General features: G+C 42.5%; 1 protein-coding gene across 4 annotated transcripts in view; it reads left to right on the top strand.

Annotated features, from left to right (window-relative positions):
* The window catches only part of LOC110533502 (galactosylgalactosylxylosylprotein 3-beta-glucuronosyltransferase 1), a 52,636-nt gene that overhangs the window by 5,564 nt on the left and 21,858 nt on the right, over positions 1-25,214 (top strand). For all 4 annotated transcript variants that reach the window (XM_036989899.1, XM_021617769.2, XM_021617768.2 and 1 more), the window contains exon 2: positions 22,306-22,543. The gene's annotated coding sequence lies outside the window, so the exon portion shown is untranslated. The remainder of the gene's footprint in view (positions 1-22,305; positions 22,544-25,214) is intronic.

The following is a 25,214-nucleotide window of genomic DNA, read 5'->3' as shown; positions in this document are numbered from 1 at the left end:
AACCCTTTTTGGTGCTAGGTAGAACACTTTGCAGGTTGAACCTTTTTATAGTCACTTGTTTTGTAAATAAGAATATAATGTTTCTGAACAATTCTACATTAAAGTGGATGCTACCATGATTAGAGATAATCATAAATGAATTACGAGTTAGAAAGTTAGAGGCACAAAGATCGTACCCCTGTTACCAATAACAGGGAAGTAACATTGGGGGGTATGATATGTATGCCTCTAACTTTCTCACTCATCATTATTCACAATTCATTCATGATTATCCGTAATCATGGTAGCAATAACAAATACAATTAAAAAGCTTATTCAGATTCAGAAGGGATCTATGTAGAATCCTTCTTGCCTTCCAAAGAATCATCAAAGACCACTTTCTATCAAACTGTTCTTAGGATGAAAAAGCCTCTAGGTAGAACCTTTTGCCTTCAGATGAAAACGGTTCTTGGTAGAAACCTATCCCTCCGCAAGAATCTCCATTGAAAGTGCTTTTTAGTCCAGGACTAGGCTTAATCTGTGTCCAGGAAACCTCCCCATAGTGTTTTTGTCCCAGGCCTAACTAATGTATAGGCCAACATGCCATTGCACCAATGCTGGAGGGGTCTCAGAGTAATAGACTTGATAATGATATGCATTATCTGGTGTTCATTTGCAATGTCAACAAAAAGCAAAGCCAACAGATAATACATCATAAAGGGCTATTGGTAATGTAGCCGCAGGTAGTCCCTTTTTAAATCAACATAATTTACTGACAGCCAGCACAGTCACATTAAGATCATCAGATATGTGCATATGCAAACAGCTATGATCTAATATTTAAATATGCATTGACCTTAATCAGAGCCGAAGTTTGATGAACAGAAACTCTATTCTTTCCCACAAACACGTGTTCCCATATCTCCTCGTGCAAAAACTGTGTTTTAATGGAAGGTAAAATACTTTTGGAGGATAAGAAACTAGAACTTGGTTACACTATTGCTTTAGATTAGAAGCATCATGGACTTTCTAAACTCCTTCTCTCCAGGCTAGTGTAAGGCTACTGTACAATGAGCTATTGATGTGTGTTCAAAACAAGTGCTTTTGATTCTGTTCTACTGAGGTAGTGCTGCCTGAAATTCAAAGCCATCTTTCTGAGGATGATCAGAGAGGTATCTCCAGCCTTAAGCAGAGGGAATTCTGCATAAGCAATACACAGAGCAAGGGTTGTGCTTAGCTACTTTTGTCATACTACCACAGTAGCAAGTAGACTCTTAAATCTCTCTTTCTCTCACTCTCGCTCTCTCACCATCTTTCTCTGTGTAGTTTTTCACAGCCAAAACACAAATGGAATCCAACTGCATAAATCTATATTTAATTTGTGTTATCTACGTTAACCTGCCTTAAAACCACTGAGCAAATGTATAAGAAGTGACTACTATAAGTAAGGAAGTGCTCCTTATTTAGTCCTTCTCTCTTGTATTGGTTTTATTTTCCCAGTTAAAACACATTAAGTCTAGTCTTGGATTGAAACACCCTAAACAGTTATCCTTCAATGTCAGAAAGAAACATTCAACTGCAGGGGCTTCTGAACACAATGTAATCCCCTGTTAGAGACTGACAGGTTCCATGCTATGTTTACATTTATTGGAACTCTCCTGTGACTGGACTCTTTACACAGCAAGAGAGAGGCAGTACTGCATGCTGTGGATTAAAAACATGGGCTATGAAATGTCTACATACTCTTTATGTAGACAAATCAACCAGCCCCAGAATTTCCACTTCCTGTTTGGAAGTTTGCCTGCCCTATGAGTTCTGTTATACTCACAGACATAATTCAAACAGTTGTAGAAACTTCAGAGTGTTTTCTATCCAATAGTAATGATAATATGCATATATTAGCATCTGGGACAGAGTAGGAGGCAGTTCACTATGGGCACGCAATTCATCCAAAGTGAAAATGCTGCCCCCTATCCCTAAAAGGTTATTAATTGAAAGCAAATACATGGAATGAGTTTGACACTCCTGATATAAATCAACAGTCAGAACCTTGAAAGTTGCGGGGTGACCGGTAGCCTAGTGGTTGGAGCGTTGGACTAGTAACCAAAAGGGTTGCAAGTTCAAATCCCTGAGCTGACAAGGTAAAAATCTGTTGTTCTGAACAAGGCAGTTAATCCACTGTTCCTAGGCTGTCATTGAAAATAAGATTTATTTTCTTAACTGACTTGCCTAGTTAAATCAAAGGTGCATGGAGGTGTGGTTTGGAGCTTTGCTTCTCTTTTGAGAGAAAGGAGCAGAGACGCCCTTTCACTTTGACTCCGACTTTGAGGTCTAAGATTTGATGTTTTCATTGAAAATGTGGCTTTTGAAACTCTCCGACAGCTCAATTACAGAGTTGAAAATCCATATCTAATAATATCTTCCATGATGAACTCAAATTGTACTGAGATAATTAAATTCCCTGAGTTTATTTACTGTTTTAGTGACTAGTTCAATAATACATTATGATATGATTAGAAATGCATGATATCTGCCATAAACTCATGGTATTACACACCATTGTAGAGGTGAGGTGAGCTGTCATACTGCTCAAGCTTGACAATAATCAAATGTCTATGTGCTGTCATCTTCCTGCCTGGGTTTGCTGGCTCTTTTGTATGCTCCAAACCAAGTTAAACATGACTGATTTTAGTACAATTGCACACACTTCACTATCAATTTCAGGGGTATGTCAAGGCTGCACTGTTTTGACTTATTCATTCAGAATCCATCTGCCCAGGTGCTTATGTTTCTGAGCATCGGTGAAACACCGCTAATCCGCCACGCTGATCTGCTCATGAGAAAGAAAATGTTTGCTCAGATTGCACAAACACAATCATCCTATCTGCAGCCCTTTGCAGCTCCACCAATGTGGAATGTGGAAAATTTGTAGAATTAAAACAAGATATTTTCTCAACTCTGTGTAATTATTGTATTTTTTGGTTTTGGTGTTATGGATGGAATTGTGTTTGTTTTACTTTGGAAATTATTGTTCAATGACCTGTCCTGAGTCTGAAATGTACTATTTTGCTTTGTCTGTTATAAAGTGAAATAAGTAGGAGAGCGAAACACACATTAAAAATTATGCTAAACTGGTCCAGCTTGTTATCTACACATTTATTTTTTTCCTTATTTATCAAGCATAAACAGTAAGAGTAACAATAATAGTAACAGTAATAGTACAAACGGACATTATCACAGTTTTTGGAGTGGGTATAGGATTCAATGGTGATTGGCAGGGGAAATCGTTGTCTCCTGAATTGACGCTTTGTCACACACCTGAAGAATTATTCCAATCTTTTACATACTGTTGTTCAGGTTAGTTATCATTGTTTTAGTTTACAATGGAGCCCCTAGTTCCACTCTTCATACCCCTGATACCTCCTTTGTCCCACCTCCCACATATGCGGTGACCTCACCCATTACAACCAGCATGTCCAGAGATACACCTCTCTTATCATCACCCAGTGCCTGGGCTTACCTCCGCTGTACCCGCACCCCACCATACCTCTGTCTGCACATTATACCCTGAATATATTCTACCATGCCCAGAAATCTGCTCCTTTTATTCTTTGTCCCCAACGCTCTAGGCGACCAGTTTTGATAGCCTTTAGCCGCACCCTTATACTACTCCTCCTCTGTTCCGCGGGTGATGTGGAGGTAAACCCAGGCCCTGCATGTCTCCAGGCACCCTCATTTGTTGACTTCTGTGATCGAAAAAGCCTTGGTTTCATGCATGTCAACATCAGATGCCTCCTCCCTAAGTTTGTTTTACTCACTGCTTTAGCACACTCTGCTAACCCTGATGTCCTTGCCGTGTCTGAATCCTGGCTCAGGAAGGCCACCAAAAATTCTGGGATTTCCATAACCAACTATAACATTTTCCGTCAAGATAGAACTGCCAAAGGGGGAGGAGTTGCAGTCTACTGCAGAGATAGCCTGCAAAGTAATGTCATACTTTCCAGGTCCATACCCAAACAGTTCGAACTACTAATTTTAAAAATGACTCTCTCCAGAAATAAGTCGCTCACTGTTGCCGCCTGTTACCGACCCCCCTCAGCTCCCAGCTGTGCCCTGGACACCATTTGTGAATTGATCGCCCCCCATCTAGTTCCGGGGTTTGTTCTGTTAGGTGACCTAAACTGGGATATGCTTAACACCCCGGCAGTCCTACAATCTAAGCTAGATGCCCTCAATCTCACACAAATCATCAAGGAACCCACCAGGTACAACCCTAAATCTGTAAACAAGGGCACCCTCAGACATTATCCTGACCAACTGGCCCTCCAAATACACCTCCGCTGTCTTCAACCAGGATCTCAGCGATCACTGCCTCATTGCCTGTATCCGCTACGGATCCACAGTCAAACGACCACCCCTCATCACTGTCAAACGCTCCCTAAAACACTTCTGCGAGCAGGCCTTTCTAATAGACCTGGCCCGGGTATCCTGGAAGGATATTGACCTCATCCCGTCAGTTGAGGATGCCTGGTCATTCTTTAAAAGTAACTTTCTCACCATTTTAGATAAGCATGCTCCGTTCAAAAAATGCAGAACTAAGAACAGATATAGCCCTTGGTTCACTCCAGACCTGACTGCCCTCGACCAACACAAAAACATCCTGTGGCGGACTGCAATAGCATCGAATAGTCCCCGCGATATGCAACTGTTCAGGGAAGTCAGGAACCAATACACGCAGTCAGTCAGGAAAGCAAAGGCCAGCTTCTTCAGGCAGAAATTTGCATCCTGTAGCTCTAACTCCAAAAAGTTCTGGGACACTGTAAAGTCCATGGAGAACAAGAGCACCTCCTCCCAGCTGCCCACTGCACTGAGGCTAGGTAACACGGTCACCACCGATAAATCCATGATTATCAAAAACTTCAACAAGCATTTCTCAACGGCTGGCAATGCCTTCCTACTGGCTACTCCAACCTCGGCCAACAGTTCCGCCCCCCCCGCAGCTACTCGCCCAAGCCTCTCCAGGTTCTCCTTTACCCAAATCCAGATAGCAGATGTTCTGAAAGAGCTGCAAAACCTGGACCCGTACAAATCAGCTGGGCTTGACAATCTGGACCCTCTATTTCTGAAACTATCCGCCGCCATTGTCGCAACCCCTATTACCAGCCTTTTCAACCTCTCTTTCATATCGTCTGAGATCCCCAAGGATTGGAAAGCTGCCGCAGTCATCCCCCTCTTCAAAGGGGGAGACACTCTGGACCCAAACTGTTACAGACCTATATCCATCCTGCCCTGCCTATCTAAGGTCTTCGAAAGCCAAGTCAACAAACAGGTCACTGACCATCTCGAATCCCACCGTACCTTCTCCGCTGTGCAATCTGGCTTCCGAGCCGGTCATGGGTGCACCTCAGCCACGCTCAAGGTACTAAACGATATCGTAACCACCATCGATAAAAGACAGTACTGTGCAGCCGTCTTCATCGACCTTGCCAAGGCTTTCGACTCTGTCAATCACCATATTCTTATCGGCAGACTCAGTAGCCTCGGTTTTTCTAATGACTGCCTTGCCTGGTTCACCAACTACTTTGCAGACAGAGTTCAGTGTGTCAAATCAGAGGGCATGCTGTCCGGTCCTCTGGCAGTCTCTATGGGGGTGCCACAGGGTTCAATTCTCGGGCCGACTCTTTTCTCTGTATATATCAATGATGTTGCTCTTGCTGCGGGCGATTCCCTGATCCACCTCTACGCAGACGACACCATTCTGTATACTTCCGGCCCGTCCTTGGACACTGTGCTATCTAACCTCCAAACAAGCTTCAATGCCATACAACACTCCTTCCGTGGCCTCCAACTGCTCTTAAATGCTAGTAAAACCAAATGCATGCTTTTCAACCGTTCGCTGCCTGCACCCGCGCGCCCGACTAGCATCACCACCCTGGATGGTTCCGACCTAGAATATGTGGACATCTATAAGTACCTAGGTGTCTGGCTAGACTGTAAACTCTCCTTCCAGAGTCATATCAAACATCTCCAATCTAAAATCAAATCTAGAGTCGGCTTTCTAATCCGCAACAAAGCCTCCTTCACTCACACCGCCAAACTTACCCTAGTAAAACTGACTATCCTACCGATCCTCGACTTCGGCGTTGTCATCTACAAAATAGCTTCCAATACTCTACTTAGCAAACTGGATGCAGTTTATCACAGTGCCATCCGTTTTGTTACTAAAGCACCTTATACCACCCACCACTGCGACCAGTATGCTCTAGTCGGCTGGCCCTCGCTATATATTCATCGCCAGACCCACTGGCTCCAGGTCATCTACAAGTCCATGCCAGGTAAGGCTCCGCCTTATTTCAGTTCACTGGTCACGATGGCAACACCCACCCATAGCACGCGCTCCAGCAGGTGTATCTCACTGATCATCCCTAAAGCCAACACCTCATTTGGCCGCCTTTCGCTCCAGTTCTCTGCTGCCTGTGACTGGAACGAATTGCAAAAATCGCTGAAGTTGGAGACTTTTATCTCCCTCACCAACTTCAAACACCTGCTATCTGAGCAGCTAACCAATCCCTGCAGCTGTACATAGTCTATCGGTAAATAGCCCACCCAATTTTACCTACCTCATCCCCATACTGTTTATATTTATTTACTTTTCTGCTCTTTTGCACACCAGTATCTCTACCTGTACATGACCATCTGATCATTTATCACTCCAGTGTTAATCTGAAAAAAATTGTAATTATTCGCCTACCTCCTCATGCCTTTTGCACACAATGTATATAGACTCTTTTTTTTCTCCTGTGTTATTGACTTGTTAATTGTTTACCCCATGTGTAACTCTGTGTTGTCTGCTCACACTGCTATGCTTTATCTTGGCCAGGTCGCAGTTGCAAATGAGAACTTGTTCTCAACTAGCCTACTTGGTTAAATAAAGGTGAAATAAATCAAATAAATAAATAACACCCCTGGGCCAGACTACACTCAATCATAGGACCTACTGAATAAATACTTAAATGTCGAGACTGAGTCTACGTCTCGCACATGGATAGGCAGACCATTCCATAAAAATGGAGCTCTATAGGAGAAAGCCCTGCCTCCAGCTGTTTGTTTAGAAATTCTAGGGGCAATAAGGAGGCCTGCGTCTTGTGACAGAAGCGTACGTGTAGGTATGTACGGCAGGACCAACTCAGAAAGATAGGCGCAAGCCCATGTAATGCTTTGTAGGTTAGCAGTAAAACCTTGAAATCAAACCTAGCCTTAACAGGAAGCCAGTGTAGAGAGGCTAGCACTGGAGTAATATGATAAAAAAATTGGTTCTATTCAAGATTCTAGCAGCCATGTTTAGCACTAACTAAAGTTTATTTAGTGCTTTATACGGGTAGCCGGAAAGTAGAGCATTGCAGTAGTCTAATCTGGAAGTGACAAAAGCATGGATTCAAAACCAAGAACACGACACTAACATAAGACAGAACACCAATACACAGGAACAATACCAACTGGTGAGTGACCCTGGGAGAGTGACATATAAAAGGGAGGAAATTATGAAGGTAATGGAGTCCAGGTGTGAATCATAGGTGCGGGTAATGATGAGTGCCAGGAATGGTGGTTAGTAATCTGGCGACGTCGCACGCCGGAGGGGAGGAGCAGGAGCAGACGTGACAGACATCCCCAAGAGGTAAAATATATAGTGAAAACAAAACGGAACCTTGAGGAACACCGAAATTTACAGTTGATTTGTCAGAGGACAAAACATCCACAGAGACAAACTGATTTCTTTCCAACAGATAAGATCAAAACTAGGCCAGAACTTGTCCGTGTAGACCAATTTGGGTTTCCAATCTCTCCAAAGGAATGTGGTGATCGATGGTATCAAAAGCAGCACTAAGGTCTAGGAGCACGAGGACAGATGTAGAGCCTTGGTATGACGCCATTAAAATGTTATTTACCACCTTCACGAGTGGAGTCTCAGTGCTATGATGGGGTCTAAAACCAGACTGAAGTGTTTCGTATACATTGTTTGTCTTCAGGAAGGCAGTGAGTTGCTGTGCAATAGCTTTTTCTAAAAATGTTGACAGGAATGAGAGATTTGATATCGGCCGATAGTTTTTTATATTTTCTGGGTCAAGGTTTGGCTTTTTCAAGAGCGGCGTTTTTATTGCCACTTTTAGTGAGTTTGGTACACATCCGGTGGATAGAGAGGCTTTTATTATGTTCAACATAGGAGGGCCAAGTACAGGAAGCAGCTCTTTCAGTAGTTTAGTTGGAATAGGGTCCAGTATGCAGCTTGAAGATTTAGAAGCCATGACTATTTTCATCAATGTGTCAAGAGATATAGTATTAAAGAACTTGAGTGTCTCCCTTGATCCTAGGTCCAGACAGTGTTGTGCAGACTCAGGACAACTAAGCTTTGGAGAAATACGCAGATTTAAAGATGAGTCCGTAATTTGCTGTCTAATGATCATAATCTTTTCGTCAAAGAAGTTAATGAATTTCACTGCTGAAGTGTAAGCCATCCTCTCTTGGGGAATGCTGCTTTTTAGTTAGCTTTGCAGCAATATCAAAAATATATTTTGGATTGTTCTTATTCTCCTCAATTAAGTTGGAAAAATAGGATGATCAAGCTCTTCGATACTACACTGTACTGTCTTTCCAAGCTAGTCGGAAGACCTCCAGTTTGGTGAAGCACCATTTCCATTCCAGTTTTCTGGAAGCTTGCTTCAGGGCTCGGGTATTTTCTGTATACAAGGGAGCTAGTTTGTTATAACAAATGTTTTTTGTTTTTAGGGGTGCGGCTGCATCTGGAATATTATGCAAGTTTAAATTGAGTTCCTCAGTTAGGTGGTTATCTGATTGTTGTACTCTGACGTCCTTGGGTAGGTGGAGGGAGTCTTGAAGGGCATCTAGAAATCTTTGGGTTGTCTGAGAATTTATAGCACAGCTTTTGATGATCCTTGGATGAGGTCTGAGCAGATTATTTGTTGCAATTGCAAACGTAATAAAATGGTGGTCGGATAGTCCAGGATAATGAGGAAAAACTTTTAGATCCACAACATTTATTCAATGGGACAAAACTAGGTCCAGAGTATGACTGTGACAGTGAGTAGGTCCAGAGACATGTTGGACAAAACCCACTGAGTCGATGATGGTTCTAAAAGCCCTTTGGAGTGGGTCTGTGGACTTTTCCATGTGAATATTAAAGTCACCAAAAATTTGAATATTATCTGCCATGAATACGAGGTCCGATAGGAATTCAAGGAACTCGGTGAGGAACGCTGTATACGTCCCAGGAGACCAGTAAACAGTAGCTGTAAAAAGTGATTGAATAAGCTGCATAGATTTCTTGACTAGAAGCTCAATAGACGAAAAGTCTTTTTTTTCTTCTTTTTTTTTGTAAATTGAGTTCTTGATTCTTTTTAAGTCTAATACTGCGGTTAATGGAGTCGCCAATTACTAGAGTATTCAATTTGTCAGAGCTAATGGTGGGAAGCTTCAGCGTCTCAGACCCCATAACGGGTGGAGGAGAGACCAGAGAAGCCTCGGCCTCTGACTAGTTGCTTAATGGGGAGAACCGGTTGAAAGTTTCTGTCGGCTGAATGAGTGACACCGGTTGAGCATTCCTACAGCATTTCCTTCAAGAAGCCATGAGAAAGTTGTCCGGCTACGGGGACTGTGCGAGGGGATTTCTACTACTATCTGTACTTGTTTGTGGCACAGATGCCGTTTCATCCTTTCCTACACTTAAATTACCCTTGCCTAACGATTGCGTCTGAAGCTGGGCTTGTAGCATGGCTATAGGTGATCTTTCTCCTGTATATTATTGTAATGAGTATGATGGGAGACAGAGTGCTGGTTTCAAGCGCAGGGCGCAGCAGGTGATTATTAGTAAAATACCACAGGAGGAGGCAGGTAGCTGGGTCCAGGGACAGGGACAGGCAGAAGGTCATACATAGGGACTCCAAAAAGGTAACAGTACAGGCAGGGAAAAGGCTAATAATGTAGTCCAGGAGATCAGGCAAGAGGTTGACGACAGGAAATCTGATAGGCAAAAGTACTGGCAGGTAATAGGCAAAAAGGCGTCGTTAGTGAGGATGGCCAAAAACTACGATACATGGGAGGACTACTACTGAAATAAACAGCGCTCTGAATAGACCATGTATCAAAACAAATGGAACAATGGAATAGTCCCAAAAGTAAAAACCCCACACCCATCGTTCACTCCAGGCATGGTCAATCAAACAGTCAAAGTATTTGAAAGAAAACAAATAGGCTACTATTTGAACCCATGTGTGATCACAAATCAGACGTTACTTTTGAAACACAAAGGGAGGAGGAGCAGCAGGAGTTGGGAGCAGAGAGGAACACAACAAGCCGGTACCCAGAACCCCCACTCATTGCCTGGACCTGTGGTGCCTTTGTTGCCATAGCAACTGTCATTAAGTGTAATAGTGTGGTTTGTATTGGAGTCACAAGGGGGGTTTCAATCGACAAAGACAAGTCGGCTCCTTTGTCTGTCTGTGGCCTCTATCAATTCTTTGTCCTTCAATATACAGTGCTGTAATTAAGTACAGCAAGTTGGTATAAACATCCTCTGTGTCTGTGACTAAAACACTAACTCCTGAAGCATGATGTACGGAAAAAGGCACTTATTATTCATAAGTCAATGAAAAGGGCACATTCCTATCACGCCTCCAATAATAAGGACATCAGTTTGATTAATCATCACGTGGGTTTAGTTTTGCTTGATTTGATATTTTGAAAGACATACTGTATAATATACTGTGTACTATCCAGAGGGGTACAGAACAATCATGTTAATATGGGTTCGGGGACAACACATGCAGTTCATGTAAAGTCTGCTTCCAACTCGCACTCTCAAACATGTAGATCCCCTGAACGCAGCTCACTTTCCAGCTCACACTCTGAAACACATAGATCCCCTGACAGCAGCTCACTCTCCAGATTCCAATCACCTGAATTCTGATCACCTGTTCATACACCTGTATGTCATTATCACACACTATTTAGTTCAGTTCTTTGCAAGGTATTATTTGCTTGGTGACACACTTCTAGTCAGAGCTCTTTTGCCTGTAATTTAATCCTCCCGTATATGATAGTTTTTGCCTGCCCCACTAACAACACCTTTTGCCTATTCCCTGCCTGTACCTTAACCTATTGGATTTCCTGTAATCAACCGATTGCCTGATCTTCCAGATGATGTTACTAGCCTTTTCCCTGCCTGTACTGTGCCTTTTTGGACCCCCTGTGTATGAACTTCTGCCTGCCCCTGGACCCAGCTACCTGCCTCCTCCTGTGTATGAACTTCTGCCTGCCCCTGGACCCAGCTACCTGCCTCCTCCTGTGGTCCTTTACAAATAAACACCTGCTGCATCCTGCGCTTGAAACCAGCTCTCTGTCTCCCATCGTGTTGATTACAGTTTTGTGTTAATGCAACTTGTTACATCTGCACCAATTACTTGTGGAGTCCATTCCTAGGACCATGTAAATGTCCTCTGTTGAATCAACTTCTACTCGCCTCCCTCTGGTTCTCGGCTGCATCGTGACATCGTTTTATATCACTTCACTGCAGCGTTACATCAAAGGGGCAGTCCTTAGAAAGACATTTATCCAACTCGAATGCTTCATGGGACAGATATGGCAAAGCAATCACTGAATTTGTCTTGATCAGGAGGATCAATCGATTTTACTGTGTAAAAGTATTTGCCCCTATCTAATTTTCTTTACTTTTACATATTTTTCATACTGAATGTTATCAGATCTTCAACCAAAACTAATATTAGATAAAGGGAACCTGAGTGAAAAAATAACACAACAATTACGTACTAATTTAATTTATTTCATAAACAAAGTTATGAAACACCCAATACCCCTGTGTAAAAAAGTAATTGCCCTTAATAACTGGTTGTGCCACCTTTAGCTGCAATGACTCCAACCAAACACTTGCAGTTGTTGAGTATCTCACGTCACTGTGGAGGCAGCAAAGCATCCCTAAACCATCACCAAAATGCTTGACCGTTGGTATTAGGTTCTTACTGTGGAATGCAGTGATGGTTTTCGCCAAGCATAACTTATTTATTATTTAACAAGTCAGTTCAGAACAAATTCTTATTTACAATGACTGCCTACCCCAGCCAAACCCTAACGAGGACGATGCTGGGCGTATTGTCCGCCACGCTGTGGGACTCACAATCATGGCCGGTTGTGATATAGCCTGGAATCGAACCAGTGTCTGTAGTGACGCATTTAGCACTGAAATGCAGTACATTAGACCGCTGCGCCACTCGGGAGCACAAATATGGGACCCATGTCATCCAAAAAGTTATCCTTTTGACTAATCTGACCACAGAACATTCATAAAAGATTCTGGATGATCATCCAGATGCTTCCAGGAGTTTTTTTGGCAATCTTTAATCACTTTTTGGTTGAAAATGGTCCCATTATGTCTGGTGAAAACCTAACACTGTATTCCACTGTAAGAGCTATTCCATGCGAGAAATTGCCAGGAAACTGAAGATCGCGTACAACACTGTGTACTTTTCCCTTCACAGAACAGCGCAAACTGGCCCTAACCAGAATAGAAAGAGGAGTGTGAGGCCCCGGTGCACAACTGAGCAAGAGGACAAGTCATTTAGAGTGTCTGGTTTGAGAAACAGATTCCTCACAAGTTCTCAAGTGGAAGCTTCATTAACATAATTGCAAAAAGGTTTTCCAGTGATCAATTAGCCTTTTAAAATGATTGACTTGGATTAGCTAACACAACGTGCCATTGGAACACAGGAGTGATGGTTGCTGCTCGCCTATGCACGTAGATATTCCATAAAAAAATCTGCCGTTTCAAGCTACAGTAGTCATTTACAATGTCTACACTGTATTTCTGATCACTTTAATGTTATTTTCATAGACAAAAAATGTGCTTTTCTTTCAAAAACAAGGAAATTACCCCAAACTTTTGAACGGAAATGTATCTGCAAGGTCCCCGAGTTCAGCAGTGGATTTCAAACACAGACTCAACCACGAAGACCAGGGAGGTTATCCAAAGCCTTGCAAAGAAGGGCACCTACGGGTAGATGGGTAAAAATATTTTAAAAAGCAGACATTGAATATCCTTTTGAGCATGGTGAAGTTATTAATTACACTTTGGATGCAATACATCCAGTCACTACAAAGATGCAGGTGTCCTTCCTAACTCAGTTGCCGGAGAGGAAGGAAACAGTTCAGGGAATTCACCATGAGGCCAGTTATAGAGTTTAATGGCTGTGATAGGAGAGAAATTAGGATGGATCAACAACATTGTAGTTACTCCACAATATTAAACTTAATTGACAGAGTGAAAGGAAGAAAACCTGCACACAATATATATTCCAATGTATGCATCCTGTTTGCAACAAAGCACAAAAGTAATACCACAAAACATTTGGTAAATCCAATACAACACATTACTACAAAAAAAAATCTATGTCTGAAACACATGCTTCTAGCGAGGGCATTTTTGGGGCTTCACCATGTTTCATTGAAATGTACAGCTCTGTGTCATCCGCATAGCAGTGAAAGTTAACATTGTGTTTTCGAATGACATCCCCAAGAGGTAAAATATATAGTGAAAACAATAGGTGTCCTAAAACGGAACCTTGAGGAACACCGAAATGTACAGTTGATTTGTCAGAGGACATAGCTACACTGTTTTTATTCGGTCATGTTTCCGGGTCACCTTGCCCTGGTTAAAATCAATGGTTTGCACTTTCAGTTTCACGCGAATGCTGCCATCAATCCACGGTTTCTGGTTTGGGAATGTTTTAATCGTTGCTATGGGTACGTCATCGTCAATGCACTTTCTAATGAACTCGCTCACCGAATCAACGTATTTGTCAATGTTGTTGTTGTTGGACGCAATACGGAACATATCCCAATACACGTGATCGAAGCAGTTTTGAAGCGTGGAATCAGATTGGTCGGACCAGCGTTGAACAGACCTGAGCGCGAGAGCTTCTTGTTTTAGTTTCTGTCTGTAGGCAGAATCTCTCGAGTGAGCATCTCTCGAGTGAGCCATGTTTCCGTGAAGCAAAGAAAGTTACAGTCTCTGATGTCTTTCTGGAATGCTACCCATGCTCGGATTTCATCAACCTTGTTGTCAAGAGACCGGACATTGGCGAGTCATCAACTGTTCTGCCTGTGATTATTATTTTTTGACCATGCTGGTCATTAATGAACATTTGAACATCTTGGCCATGTTCTGTTATAATTTCCACCCGGCACAGCCAGAAGAGGACTGGCCACCCCACGTAGCCTGGTTCCTCTCTAGGTTTCTTCCTAGGTTTTGGCCTTTCTAGGGAGTTTTTCCTAGCCACCGTGCTTCTACACCTGCATTGCTTGCTGTTTGGGGTTTTAGGCTGGGTTTCTGTACAGCACTTTGAGATATCAGCTGATGTACAAAGGGCTATATAAATACATTTGATTTGATTTGACTACAGCTCTGCATTTAACACCATAGTACCCTCCAAACTCGTTATCAAGCTTGAGACCCTGGGTCTTGACCCCGCCCTGTGCAACTGGGTACTGGACTTCCTGACGGGCTGCCCCCAGGTGGTGAGGGTAGGTAACAACATCTCCACCCCATGGATCCTCAACACTGGGGCCCCACAAGGGTGTGTTCTGAGCCCTCTCCTGTACTCCCTGTCCACCCACGACTATGTGGCCATGCACGCCTCCAACTCAATCATCAAGTTTGCGGACGACACTACAGTAGTAGGCTTGATTACCAACAACGACGAGACGGCCTACGGGGAGGAGGTGAGGGCCCTCGGAGTGTGGTGTCAGGAAAATAACCTCACACTCAATGTCAACAAAACAAAGGAGATGATTGTGGACTTCAGGAAACAGTAGTGGGACAGTAGTGGAGAGGGTAGTAAGTTTTAAGTTCCTCTGCGTACACATCACGGACAAACTGAATTGGTCCACCCACACAGACAGCGTCGTGAAGAAGGCGCAGCAGCGCCTCTTCAACCTCAGGAGGCTGAAGAAATTTGGCTTGTCACCAAAAGCACTCACAAACGTTTACAGATGCACAATCGAGAGCATCCTGTCGGGCTGTATCACCGCCTGGTACGGCAACTGCTCCGCCCACAACCGGAAGGCTCTCCAGAGGGTAGTGAGGTCTGCACAACGCATCACCGGGGGCAAACTACCTGCCCTCCAGGACACCTACACCACCCGATGTCACAGGAAGGCCATAAAGATCATCAAGGACAACAACCACCCCAGCCACTGCCTGTTCACCCCGCTATCATCCAGAAGGCGAGGTCAGTACAGGTGCATCAAAGCAGGGACCGAGAGACTGAAAAACAGCTTCTATGTCAAGGCCATCAGACTGTTAAACAGCCACCACTAACATTGAGTGGCTGCTGCCAACACACTGACTCAACTACAGCCACTTTAATGATGGAAATTGATGTAAAATATATCATTAGCCACTTTAAACAATGCTACTTAATATAATGTTTACATACCCTACATTACTCATCTCATATGTTTATAATGTACTCGATACCATCTACTGCATCTTGCCTATGCCGTTCTGTACCATCACTCATTCATATCTTTATGTACATATTCTTTATCCCTTTACACTTTACCATCCTGAGACAAGGATATAGCCCACACAGATCTCCGCCACAGCACAACCCAAGGGGGGTGGCGCCAACCCAGACAGGAAGACCACGTCAGTGACTCACCCCTCCTAGGGACGGTCTAATGTCCATTGCTCGTGTTTCTAAACCCAATCAAGTCTCTTATTTTTATTGGTGTCCTTTAATAGTGGTTTCTTTGCAGCAATTCAACCATAAAGACCTGATTCACGCAGTCTCCTCTGAACAGTTGATGTTGAGATGTGTCTGTTACTTGAACTCTGAAGCATTTATTTGGGCTAAAAATTCTGAGGCTGGTAACTCTAATGAACTTAACCTCTGCAGCAGAGGTAACTCTGGGTCTTCTTTTCCTGTGGCGGTCCTCATGAGAGCCAATTTCATCATGGGGCTTGATGGTTTTTGCGACTGCGCTTGAAGAAACTTTAAAAGTTCTTAACATTTCAAGATTGACTGACGATGTCTTAAAGTAATGATGGACAGCTTATTTGAGCTGTTCTTACCATAATATGGACTTGGTCTTTTACCAAATAGCCCCACCACCACCTTGTCATAGTACCACTGATTGGCTCAAATGTACTAAGGAGGAAAGAAATTCCACAAATGAACTTTTAACAAGGCGAACCTGTTAATTGAAATGCATTCGAGGTGATTACCTCATGAAGTTGGTTGAGAGAATGCCAAGGGTTTGCAAAGCGGTGGTGGCTATTTTGAAGAATCTCAAATATAAAATATATACACTTCTCTCATATATATATATATATATACATATACATATACATATACATATATATATATATATACATATATATATATATATATATATGTATATATATATATATATATATATATATATATACACATATATATACATACACACACTTGTATGGTTACTACATGATTTGTGTTATTTCATAGTTTTGATGTCTTCACTGTTCCATTCTACAATGTAAAAATGAAGGAAAACCGTTGAATGAGTAGGTGTGTGTGTGTGTGTACATACATACATACATACATACATACATACATACATACATACATACACATATATATATATATATATATATATACAGTGCCTTGCGAAAGTATTCGGCCCCCTTGAACTTTGCGACCTTTTGCCACATTTCAGGCTTCAAACATAAAGATATAAAACTGTATTTTTTTGTGAAGAATCAACAACAAGTGGGACACAATCATGAAGTGGAACGACATTTATTGGATATTTCAAACTTTTTTAACAAATCAAAAATGGAAAAATTGGGCGTGCAAAATTATTCAGCCCCTTTACTTTCAGTGCAGTAAACTCTCTCCAGAAGTTCAGTGAGGATCTCTGAATGATCCAATGTTGACCTAAATGACTAATGATGATAAATACAATCCACCTGTGTGTAATCAAGTCTCCGTATAAATGCACCTGCACTGTGATAGTCTCAGAGGTCCGTTAAAAGTGCAGAGAGCATCATGAAGAACAAGGAACACACCAGGCAGGTCCAAGATACTGTTGTGAAGGAGTTTAAAGCCGGATTTGGATACAAAAAGATTTCCCAAGCTTTAAACATCCCAAGGAGCACTGTGCAAGCGATAATATTGAAATGGAAGGAGTATCAGACCACTGCAAATCTACCAAGACCTGGCCGTCCCTCTAAACTTTCAGCTCATACAAGGAGAAGACTGATCAGAGATGCAGCCAAGAGGCCCATGATCACTCTGGATGAACTGCAGAGATCTACAGCTGAGGTGGGAGACTCTGTCCATAGGACAACAATCAGTCGTATATTGCACAAATCTGGCCTTTATGGAAGAGTGGCAAGAAGAAAGCCATTTCTTAAAGACATCGTTTAAAGTTTGCCACAAGCCACCTGGGAGACACACCAAACATGTGGAAGAAGGTGCTCTGGTTAGATGAAACCAAAATTGAACTTTTTGGCAACAATGCAAAACGTTATGTTTGGCGTAAAAGCAACACAGCTGAACACACCATCCCCACTGTCAAACATGGTGGTGGCAGCATCATGGTTTGGGCCTGCTTTTCTTCAGCAGGGACAGGGAAGATGGTTAAAATTGATGGGAAGATGGATGGAGCCAAATACAGCACCATTCTGGAAGAAAACCTGATGGAGTCTGCAAAAGACCTGAGACTGGGACGGAGATTTGTTCTCCAACAAGACAATGATCCAAAACATAAAGCAAAATCTACAATGGAATGGTTCAAAAATAAACATATCCAGGTGTTAGAATGGCCAAGTCAAAGTCCAGACCTGAATCCAATCGAGAATCTGTGGAAAGAACTGAAAACTGCTGTTCACAAATGCTCTCCATCCAACCTCACTGAGCTCGAGCTGTTTTGCAAGGAGGAATGGGGGAAAAATTCAGTCTCTCGATGTGCAAAACTGATAGAGACATACCCCAAGCGACTTACAGCTGTAATCGCAGCAAAAGGTGGCACTACAAAGTATTAACTTAAGGGGGCTGAAAAATTTTGCACGCCCAATTTTTCAGTTTTTGATTTGTTAAAAAAGTTTGAAATATCCAATAAATGTCGTTCCACTTCATGATTGTGTCCCACTTGTTGTTGATTCTTCACAAAAAAATACAGTTTTATATCTTTATGTTTGAAGCCTGAAATGTGGCAAAAGGTCGCAAAGTTCAAGGGGGCCGAATACTTTCGCAAGGCACTGTATATACACACACACACACACAAAATGGGGAGAACGAGTGTTTGATACACTGCCGATTTTGCAGGTTTCCCCACTTACAAAGCATTTAGAGGTCTGTAATTTTTATCATAGGTACACCTCAACTGTGAGAGACGGAATCTAAAACAAAAATCCAGAAAATCACATTGTATGATTTTTAAGTAATTCATTTGCATTTTGTTGCATGACATAAGTATTTTATACATCAGAAAAGCAGAACTTAATATTTGGTACAGAAACCTTTGTTTGCAATTACAGAGATCATATGTTTCCTGTAATTCTTGACCAGGTTTGCATACACTGCAGCAGGGATTTTGGCCCACTCCTCCATACAGACCTTCTCCAGATCCTTCAGGTTTCGGGGCTGTCGCTGGGCAATACGGACTTTCAGCTCCCTCCAAAGATTTTCTATTGGGTTCTGGTCTGGAGACTGGCTAGGCCACTCCAGGACCTTGAGATGCTTCTTACTCCTTAGTTGCCCTGGCAGTGTGTTTCGGGTCGTTGTCATGCTGGAAGACCCAGCCACGACCCATCTTCAATGCTCTTACTGAGGGAAGGAGGTTGTTGGCCAAGATCTCGCGATACATGGCCCCATCCATCCTCCCCTCAATACGGTGCAGTCGTCCTGTCCCCTTTGCAGAAAAGCATCCCCAAAGAATGATGTTTCCACCTCCATGCTTCACGGTTGGGATGGTGTTCTTGGGGTCGTACTCATCCTTCTTCTTCCTCCAAACACGGCGAGTGGAGGTTAGACCAAAAAGCTCTATTTTTGTCTCATCAGACCACATGACCTTCTCCCATTCCTCCTCTGGATCATCCAGATGGTCATTGGCAAACTTCAGACTGGCCTGGACATGCGCTGGCTTGAGCAGGGGGACCTTGCGTGCGCTGCAGGATTTTAATCCATGACTGCGTAATGTGTTACTAATGTTTTTTTTTTAGCCTGTGGTCCCAGCTCTCTTCAATTCATTGACCAGGTCCTGCCGTTTAGTTCTGGGCTGATCCCTCACCTTCCTCATGATCATTGATGCCCCACGAGGTGAGATCTTGCATGGAGCCCCAGACCGAGGGTGATTGACCGTCATCTTGAACTTCTTCCATTTTCTAATAATTGCGCCAACAATTGTTGCCTTCAAACCAAGCTGCTTGCCGATTGTCCTGTAGCCCATCCCAGCCTTGTGCAGGTCTACAATTTTATCTATGATGTCCTTACACGGCTCTCTGGTCTTGGCCATTGTGGAGAGGTTGGAGTCTGTTTGATTGAGTGTGTGGACAGGTGTCTTTTATACAGGTAACGAGTTCAAAAAGGTGCAGTTAATACAGGTGGAGAACAGGAGGGCTTCTTAAAGAAAAACTAACATGTATGTGAGAGCCGGAATTCTTACTGGTTGGTAGGTGATCAAATAATTATGTCATGCAATCAAATGCAAATTATTTACTTAAAAATCATACAACTTGATTTTCTGGATTTTTGTTTTAGATTCCGTCTCTCACAGTTGAAGTGTACCTATGATAAAAATTACAGATCTCTACATATTTTGTAAGTCGGAAAACCTGCAAAATCTACATAAAGGGAACACTTAAACAACACAATGTAAGTCCAAGTCAATCACACTTCTGTAAAATCAACCTGTCCACTTAGGAAGCAACACTGATTGACAATACATTTTACATGCTGTTGTGCAAATGGAATAGACAACAGGTGGAAATTATAGGCAATTAGCAAGACACCCCCAATAAAGGAGTGGTTCTGCAGGTGTTGACCACAGACCACTTCTCAGTTCCTATGCTTCCTGGCTGATGTTTTGGTCACTTTTGAATACTGGCGGTGCTTTCACTCTAGTGGTAGCATGAGACGGAGTCTACAACCCACACAAGTGACTCAGGTAGTGCAGCTCATCCAGGATGGCACATCAATGCGAGCTGTGGCAAGAAGGTTTGCTGTGTCTGTCAGTGTAGTGTCCAAAGCATGGAGGCGCTACCAGGAGACAGGCCAGTACATCAGGAGACATGGAGGAGGCCATAGGAGGGCAGCAACCCAGCAGCAGGACCACTACCTCCTCCTTTGTGCAAGGAGGAGCACTGCCAGAGCCCAGCAAAATGACCTCCAGCAGGCCACAAATGTGCATGTGTCTGCTCAAACGGTCAGAAACAGACTCCATGATGGTGGTATGAGGGCCCGATGTCCACAGGTGGGTGTTGTGCTTACAGCCCAGATGAAAGCAGGTTCACACTGAGCACATGTGACAGACGTGACAGAGTCTGGAGACGCCGTGGAGAACGTTCTGCTGCCTGCAACATCCTCCAGCATGACCGGTTTGGCGGTGGGTCAGTCATGGTGTGGGGTGGCATTTCTTTGGGGGGCCGCACAGTAACTAAAGTTACTTAGAAAAAGTGTGTCTGATTATCATAATACAAAGGTAAGAAACATGACTGCAAGAACACATCACTCTCTGGAGTCAGATGATAACAGTGCAGTGAGATCTGTATAACAGTCAGAGTGAGTGCATCAAGTTAGTCCAGTGGTCAGGGAGAGAGAAACATATTTTTACCATGTCAAATTTGCCAAATATGTACTACACCAAATGGCAAACAAGTTGTGAACTACTGCAAAACACTACAAAGATTTAAATTTAGTTAAACTACCACCAAGCTACTGCAAAATAGAGTTAAATTGCTAGTTGAATTACACTTAGGAAATGACTCCCCAACACTGGTTGGAATATAAAGCATCATTCAAGAGAAGACTTTTCTCGCACAATGAGGTTAACAGAGCCTTTTTTTTTAATAAAATGAAATGATAACATTTGTCAATGATTTTATTATCTTTTTGGATTAGGAAATAAGACAGACTTGTCAGTCAACAGGAGCCAACTGCCAGAATCAGATTTGAGTTTTTCAAGGATACCCTTCTCTCTGTCATCCTGTAATCTTATTTTGTGAGCTGCCTTCCATCGTCTTCTGTCATGGCCCTTAAAGTAAAATACCCTAACAAATATCTTCTTCAAAAAAGGAGACAGACGGGGTGCATGCCTTTTCAAGAACTGTCTGTCTCACCTGTCTGGTACTAAAGAATAAATGGGTTGTGAGATTTCAAACATGTCATCAGTTGTTGTTGGGGTTTTTTGTGACAAATTCTGAAGAAATCTGACAAATGTTTTCTTTGCTGAAGAGGTTATCGAGTCCAAAGCATATACAGAATTTGATACATCATTCAATATAATATTATATTACTTCACTGATGAACAATTTATCTTAAAATGACTAATTCACTCATTCTGAGTACTCTTTTATTTCACATTGCCATTTTAATACAGTAGCTTTGATCTCGACTGGTCTAGTCTGTCACAGGGCAGGGAGTTCACAGACAGTTCCTCCTCATCCAAAACACCTGCTGCATGCACTCCTCAGAGAAACAACAGTATTCTATTCCCCATGCCAAAAGTATTTAGCTAATTTCCAGCTAAATTACCACTATCAGCATGTTCTTCAATCCAATCTTGATCCAATTTAGAAATGTCTCCCTGTACTGCCTCTCGTATAGTCGGTTTTCTTTTTTACCATCTGTGAAATTCCTTCGATTAGAGGATTATTTTTACCATGTCAAATATGTGGCAGTTTGGGGGCTTTAGGAATTCTGCTCAGAATGTGGCCCTTTCATAACGCTAGTCAGGAAATTAATGCGAATGAAAAGAAATGACACAACTGTCTGTCTGACTGCCCATGTGACTGCTGCTTGTACTGCAGATGAAAGACCTGAATGGTATGCATCACTCGCTTTGTTTTTCAATGCCTCATCCCATAAAATTCCGTTCAGAGGGCTGTGACATTTTTTACGTGATTTATTCCATTGTCCCACCATTGCCCCCCCCCCCCCCCCCTTCTCCTTCCGTCAGCTTTCAACAATCACAGCCTTTGTTTTAGGAATGAGAAGCAGCATTCTTCCAGAGGGATGACCTCTTCTGTCTCCACAGGGGCTGGCATTGAGGAAGAGTACCCTGCTGCCGGTGGATCGAATACTCCCGCCCGAACGCACTGCCCGGATCAGCCTGCTCAGACTCATAGCTTCTCAGTGGGGCAAATCACTTTGTCTAGTTTACTGGAGAGAGAGGAGGAAGCTGACTTAATGGGTCCCGTCTGACACACTATAGCACCATCACCAGACACTACAGGATTTGCCTCCCTGAGAAGAGCAGCAGATCCAATGTCCTTGTGAGTATGACGAGTCATTCATGTTTGAGTTGCTGTGGCATTTGATTTCCCTCTTATTTTGGAATCAGTCCCAATCTCAACCACAGGAAAATAATGACCACCATCATAGAGTGTTGACACACATGGGGATGTCTGTTCTAGAGATTCTATTTCTATGATCTCAATAAGTCAAGAATGTTTAACCTGCTGTCCAGGTTCAGGGACTGATCCAATTGGATTGACCTGAGAACTACATGTCATGTAGGTCTGTGGCACAAATAGGTAGTATTTATAATGATGATTCGATAACTGCTTGGATGCCCATGCAGACCACTCATGGGAACACAAAGATTGGTTCCTACTGACCAGTGCAGTCAAAAATGTGATTTTCCTGTGTTCTATTTATATTTCCATACTATGAGGTTGAAATGATACTGTGAAATTGTGATGCCCGTTTAGTGTAAGAGCTGTTTGAAAAGACTGCCTGAAATTGAGCCTGTTTTTGTGGGATGGAGTTTTGGCCTTCCATGGCGACATCACCATGCAGTAAATTAGTTAATGTAACAATAAGAAAGAGAGTTCCAAATCTTTTGTCTAATAACAGAAGTTTTCAGTTTCCCCTCCCCACTCAGACCATTCCCAAACAGTCCTATCAAAATTCTTGCTTGAGAAATTGCTCTTTGAAAGCATCTATTTTTGTTTCTTTTTGACAATTTTAATTGAAAACAATCACCGTAATTATTGCATTTTATAATTGGCACTGATAACACTCCATGATGCTGTGTCATGCTGTATGCATGCAAAAAATGTCTGCATCTGTATGTGCACTTCACATATTAAAACCAATACATTAGTCTACTTTCTCTTTAACATTTAAAATGGACAACAATCCACTGTATTCCACGCTGACATATTTATAACCTTAACCTAAAGCATCTTTCCTGTCCTACTCCCACCTTGTGACGGTCGTTAATGCCGACAACATTGTGGATTTCCCCACTGAGACTGGGATTTAACACAAAAAGACCCCGGTCTGAGTGTTTTGATATCAGAAGTAGAAAGTTTACATGCACTTAGGTTGGAGTCATTAAAACTAGTTTTTCAACCACTCCACAAATTTCTTGTTAACAACCTAGAATTTTGCAAGTCTGTTAGGACATCGACTTTGTGCATGACACACGTAAAGTTCCCAACAATTGTTTACAGACAGATTATTTCACTTATAATTCACTGTATCACAAATGCAGTGGGTCAGATGTTTACATACACTATGTTGATTGTGCCTTTAAACAGCTTGGAACATTCCAGAAAATGATGTAATGGCTTTAGAAGAATGTACATATTTTGGGTCCATTGGAGGTGTACCTGTGGATGTACAGTGCCTTGCGAAAGTATTCGGCCCCCTTGAACTTTGCGACCTTTTGCCACATTTCAGGCTTCAAACATAAAGATATAAAACTGTATTTTTTTGTGAAGAATCAACGACAAGTGGGACACAATCATGAAGTGGAACGACATTTATTGGATATTTCAAACTTTTTTAACAAATCAAAAACTGAAAAATTGGGCGTGCAAAATTATTCAGCCCCCTTAAGTTAATACTTTGTAGTGCCACCTTTTGCTGCGATTACAGCTGTAAGTCGCTTGGGGTATGTCTCTATCAGTTTTGCACATCGAGAGACTGACATTTTTTCCCATTCCTTCTTGCAAAACAGCTCGAGCTCAGTGAGGTTGGATGGAGAGCATTTGTGAACAGCAGTTTTCAGTTCTTTCCACAGATTCTCGATTGGATTCAGGTCTGGACTTTGACTTGGCCATTCTAACACCTGGATATGTTTATTTTTGAACCATTCCATTGTAGATTTTGCTTTATGTTTTGGATCATTGTCTTGTTGGAAGACAAATCTCCGTCCCAGTCTCAGGTCTTTTGCAGACTCCATCAGGTTTTCTTCCAGAATGGTCCTGTATTTGGCTCCATCCATCTTCCCATCAATTTTAACCATCTTCCCTGTCCCTGCTGAAGAAAAGCAGGCCCAAACCATGATGCTGCCACCACCATGTTTGACATTGGACATGATGTGTTCAGGGTGATGAGCTGTGTTGCTTTTACGCCGAACGTAACGTTTTGCATTGTTGCCAAAAAGTTCAATTTTGGTTTCATCTGACCAGAGCACCTTCTTCCACATGTTTGGTGTGTCTCCCAGGTGGCTTGTGGCAAACTTTAAACGAGACTTTTTATGGATATCTTTAAGAAATGGCTATCTTTTTGCCACTCTTCCATAAAGGCCAGATTTGTGCAATATACGACTGATTGTTGTCCTATGGACAGAGTCTCCCACCTCAGCTGTAGATCTCTGTAGTTCATCCAGAGTGATCATGGGCCTCTTGGCTGCATCTCTGATCAGTCTTCTCCTTGTATGAGCTGAAAGTTTAGAGGGACGGCCAGGTCTTGGTAGATTTGCAGTGGTCTGATACTCCTTCCATTTCAATATTATCGCTTGCACAGTGCTCCTTGGGATGTTTAAAGCGTGGGAAATCTTTTTGTATAAAAATACGGCTTTAAACTTCTTCACAACAGTATCTCGGACCTGCCTGGTGTGTTCCTTGTTCTTCATGATGCTCTCTGCGCTTTTAACGGACCTCTGAGACTATCACGGTGCAGGTGCATTTATACAGAGACTTGATTACACAC

The sequence above is a fragment of the Oncorhynchus mykiss genome, chromosome 10, assembly GCF_013265735.2.
Source record: "Oncorhynchus mykiss isolate Arlee chromosome 10, USDA_OmykA_1.1, whole genome shotgun sequence".
Taxonomy (NCBI): Eukaryota; Metazoa; Chordata; class Actinopteri; order Salmoniformes; family Salmonidae; genus Oncorhynchus; species Oncorhynchus mykiss.
This window is presented reverse-complemented; position numbering and strand designations above follow the sequence as displayed.